Below are 5,538 nucleotides of genomic sequence, written 5' to 3' on the forward strand. Positions count from 1 at the left end.
TCTCACCCTCAGAGATGTTCCAATAAGCTTCTTTCACAGACTAGACTCCTTCCTAGTCTGGGCCCAATCCTTTCCCCTGGTACAGTCCTTGTTAGTTCCAGCAGACATCTTAGAGGTAAACAGGGGTTTACTCATGACTGGCAGCCCCTTCGTACTGCTCCACCCCCTTTTATAGCTTTGGCATAAGGCTGAAATCTTTTTTCATTCTTGGTCCCCACCCCTCTTTCTAAATGGAAAAGTACCAGATTTAAGATGGATTTCATTATCAGGCGACATGGTCACATGTCACTGAAAGACCTCATTCTTCATTACCCACGGGCTGGCCCGCACATACACAGGAAGGCTTGCAGGTAAATAAACCATCTACAACCAACTGTCCTAGTCAATGGGTGCCATCAAGATTCTAAATCACCATTAATGACCCACACTTTACATAATTACAATAGGACCTCAGTGTTATACTTCATATTTCTAGCTTCAGATACAAGAATGATACATGCACACAAACACACTCAGTAGATTATAAGCTTTGTAATGATACCTTACAAGAGACGTTTTGCATAAAGCATATTTCAGTTACATCATATTCACATTCATAAGCATATTTTCATAAAGCATATGGAGTGCAACGTCACAAGGAATACATCACATACAGTGTAGTTTTATGAAACGTAGCAACCTCTTCTTTCTCCTTCCTCTCTCAGTCAGCAGTGTGTCTACAAATTTCTGTTGACTTGTGTGGCAACCTGTATGGAACTTGGAGGGAGGAGCACAGGTTGCAGAAGGGAAGAATTTGGAGGAAGAAGTTACTCTGTTTTCACATGGCTAGAATGCCAGCAGCAGTTAATAGATTCTAAGGCCAAAGAGGACTATCGTGATCAACAGAGCCCACAGAACTTCCCCCAAATAGTTCCTACATCTTATCTTTTAGAAAAAAACATCCAAACTTTATTTTAAAAAGGGGTTAAGAAAAGAACTAGATAAGTTCATGGAGGATAGGCACATCAATGGCTATTAGCCAGGATGACAGGGATGGTGTCCTTAACCTCTGTTTGCCAGAGACAGAAGATGGATCACTTGATAATTACTTGTTATGTTCATTCCCTCTGAAGCACCTGGCATCGTCCACTGTTGGAAGACAGGATATTGGGCTAGATGGACCTTTGATCTGACTCAGTATGGCCGTTCTTATGTTCAGTGATGGAGAATCCACCATGACCTTGGTAAATTATTCCAATGGCTAATTACTCTCACTGTTAAAAATGTACACCTTAATTCCCATCTGAATTTGTCTAGCTTCAACTTCCATCTATTAGATCATGTTATACTTTTCTCTGCTAGACTGATGAGCCCATTGGTAAATATTTGTATCCCATATTGTGTACTTATAGACTGTAATCAAGTCACCCCTTAACCTTCTCCTTGTTGAACGAAATAGTCTCCAGGAGCACAATCTATCACTATGGGTATCACTGACTACTCAGACCTCCCCATACTCGGGGTCTACAATCTAAAGGGGAGGACATGTAACTATCCCACAAGTTTCGTCTGCCCAGTGATCCTCCGTCCTGAGCCCCGCTTGGGGCTGCCATGCTTTTCCCACCCCACATTACCTGTGGGGGTGGAAGGGAGCTCTGTTCTTCTCCTGTTGTGCTTGCTCCCAGTATGTTCGGTCGCTCTCCCTGGCAGCCGGGCCCAGGCAGGGAGTGGGACGGAGCCACTTCTCACATGGCTGAAGCTAGCCTCTCCAGCTTGCTGCTCTTTGAAGAGCACCAGCTGCCTGAGAGAGCCTGGGTGGGAAGGCAGTGTCAGGCCACCCCCCACCTGGGCCTCGTTGCAGTGGACAGGGTTCTAGTGAGCTGGAAATGAGCTGGAGGGGCCAGGGGTGGTCCACTGCTGCCCCAGCCAGGCTCTCTCTCAGGCAGCCACTGCACTGTACAGAGCAGTGACCCCAAGTGGCTGGCGTGAAGCGGCTAGTCCTGCCCTTTCTGCTTGCTCCCCTCCCCCATCCTGACTGCCAGGGACAGGAGCCAAGCGTACCGGGGGGCAGGTGCAATGGGAGGACAGAGCACCTCTCTCCCCCCTCCCAGCAGGCCAATTGGGGAGGGGGGCTCTTGACCCCACATGCCCCTCCATGGGTTGCCTCTAATGGGTCTGTCTACACAGCAGTTCAACACCTGCAGTTGGTGTGGGTCAGCTGACTTCGGCTCATAAGGCTCAGGCTGTAAAATTGTTGTGTAGATGGTCAGGCTTGGGCTGAGAGGGGAAGATCCCAGAACTCTGGTTCCTGCCCAAGCCTAAATGTCTACATAGCAATTTTACAACTCTGCAGCCCAAGCCTGAGTCAGATGACCCGGGCCAGCCATGGCCATGCCCTGGGTCTTTTATTCCAGTGCAGACGTATCTTATAAGGCATAATTTCTAATCCTCTAATCTTTCTTGTGCCTCTTCTTTGCAGCTTCATCAATTTATCAACATCCTTCTTAATTGTGGTCACCAGAACTGAACATACTACTATTCCAGCAGTGGTTGCACCTGTGCCAAAGACAGAGATAAAATAATCTCTCTGCTTCTACTCAAGAATCCCCCATTTATGCATCCTAGGATCACATTAGGTCTTTTGGCCACCATATCATATTGCAAGCTCATGTTCAGTTCATTATCCACCATGACGCCCACATCTTTTTCAGAGTCACTGTTTCCAAGGATAGAGTCCCACATCCTTTAAGTATGCCCTACATTCATTACATTTAGCCGTATTAACATATTGTTATCCAGATTGCTCTGAATCAGTGACCTGTCTTTTTCATTATTTACCACTCCCTACAATTTGTGTCATTTGCAAACTATATCAGTGATGATTTTATGTTTTCTTCTAAGTCATTGATAAAAAATGTCAAATGGTATAGTGCCAAGAACCGATCACTGCAGGACCCCAATTGAAACAAATTTGGTCAGTGATGATTCCCCATTTACAATTACATTTTGAGACTTGTCAGTTAGACCAGTGGTTCTCAAAGCCAGTCAGCCGCTTGTTCTGGGAAAGCCTCTGGCAGGCCGGTCTGGTTTGTTTACCTGCCGCGTCCGCAGGTTCAGCCAATTGTGGCTCCCGCTGGCTGCGGTTCGCCGCTCCAGGCCAATGGGGGCTGCAGGAAGCCACAGCCAGTACGTCCCTCAGCCCACGCCGCTTCCCGCAGCCCCCACTGGCCTGGAGCAGAGAACCGCGGCCAGTGGGAGCCGCGATCGGTCGAACCTGTGGACGCAGCAGATAAACAAACCAGCCTGGCCCACCAGGGGCTTTCCCTGAACAAGCAGCGAGTTAGACCACTGAGTTAGACAACTTTTAGTCAATTTAGAGTGTGCCATATTAATTAAAAAAAAACTAGAATGGTGTAAATCAAAATCCTATGCATTACCAAATGAAACACCTTACAGAAATCTAAGTATATTGTGTCAACACTATTACTTTGTAATAAAACCACACCTGCAATCTCAAAAATAAAAGATATTAAATTAGTTTTACAGGATCTGTTTTCCATAAACCCATACTGATTTGCATTTAATTTTTTATCCATGGAGTCTCATATCAGCTGCTTCATTATCTTAGGATCATAGGGTTAGAAGGGACCATAAGGCTCATCTAGTCTAACCCCCTGTGGCGGGGCGATGACTCACTGGCACGGCACCTCCTGCTGGTCGTCTCAGGAATTAGCTCTTTCTAGCCCCCGCTCCGTGGGGCAGACTGCAATCTATAAACCACTCATCGTCAGCAAGGGGGGTTGGACCAGCTGCCTCTGTCTATCTCTGCAGCCCCAGTACCTTTTGCAGGCCTTAACTAGGCCTGCAGCCTGGGATTTTGCTAGGCAGGAGCTCCGCAGCTCCCTCTGCCCTTCCCCAGCGCTGCTCTACCCTAACAAGGCCTGCAGCCTGGAGTTTTATTTGGCTGGAGCTTCCTAGCTCCCTCTGCCCTTCCCCAGCACTGCTCCACCCTAGGTACCCTTCTCAGCTCCCAGGCAAACAAGTCCTTGGCCCTCAGCCCTCTTATAGGGCCAGCCGTGGCCTGACTGGGGCATGGCCCCACCTGTGGCTGCTTCCCCCAATCATCCTAGCTTTTCCCCCACCACAGCCCTCTCCCAGGGCTGTTTTAAGCCCTTCAGGGCAGGAGCGGGGTGACCACCCCACTACACCCCCTGCCAAGATTCAGGATTTGTTGTGTTTAAACCATCCAAGACAGATGGCTAATCCAGCCTCCTTTTGAAAACCTCCAGTGAAGGAGCTTCCATGACCTCACTAGGCAGTCTGTTCCATTGTCTTACTGTTCTTACAGTTAGCAAGTTTTTCCCTGAGATTTAATCTAAATCTGCTATGCTGTAGTTTTAACCCATTGCCTCTTGTCCTGCCTCTGTGTCAAAAGAGAACAACTTTTCTCCATCTTTTTATGGCAGTCTTTCAAGTACCTGAAAACCACTATCCTATCCCCCCCTTAATCTCCTCTTATCCAAACTAAAACATACTCAGTTTCTTCAGCCTTTGCTCACGTTGCTTCCATTCCATCTCTTTGCTCATCTTTGTCATTCACCTTTGGATCCTTTCCAGTTTCTCTACATCCTTTCTGTACATTGGTAACCAAAATTGAACACAGCTGAGGCCTAACCAGCGCTGAGTAGAATGGTACTATCACCTCCTGTGACTTGCATGCTATGCCTCTGTTAATGTAACCTAAAATTGCATTTGCTTTTTTTTTTTTCCCCAACAGCTCTGGAATGAAAAGGACCAAATGTACATAAAATCACAATGATTATCAATTATAATGATCAAAGATACTTTAATGATTCTAAGTGGTGTTTTAGCTCTATCTTCCAAAGTATTGGCAAGCCTCCTCCCCCCCACCTTTGTGTCACCTGCAAACTTGATCAGTATGCTCTCTATACCTACATAGAGGTCATTAATAAAGATATTAAACAACACCAGACCCAGAACAGATCCCTGTGGAACCCCACTTGAAACCTTCTTCCAATCTGACATCATTCCATTAATAGTTATTCTTTGTTTGTGGTTGCATCCCAAGAAAGGGGCAGGAAATCATAGGCAGGAATTGTAGACCAAGCTGGATGAGCAAGCATCTCAGAGAGGTGATTAAGAAAAAGCAGAAAGCCTACAAGGAGTGGAAGATGGGAGTGATCAGCAAGGAAAGCTACCTTATTGAGGTCAGAACAGGTAGGGATAAAGTGAGAAAGGCCAAAAGTTGGACCTTGCAAAGGGAATTAAAACCAATAGTAAAAGGTTCTATAGCCATATAAATAAGAAGAAAACAAAGAAAGAAGTGGGACTGCTAAACACTGAGGATGGAGTGGAGGTTAAGGATAATCTAGGCATGGCCCAATATCTAAACAAATACTTTGCCTCGGTCTTAATGAGGCTAATGAGGAGCTTTGGGATAATGGTAGGATTACAAATGGGAATGAGGATATGAAAGTAGATATTACCACATCCGAGGTAGAAACCAAACTCAAACAGCTTAATGGGACTAAATCAGGG

This window comes from Terrapene carolina, unplaced genomic scaffold, assembly GCF_002925995.2.
Source record: "Terrapene carolina triunguis isolate 2854851 unplaced genomic scaffold, T_m_triunguis-2.0 Scaffold33891, whole genome shotgun sequence".
NCBI classification, from domain to species: Eukaryota; Metazoa; Chordata; order Testudines; family Emydidae; genus Terrapene; species Terrapene triunguis.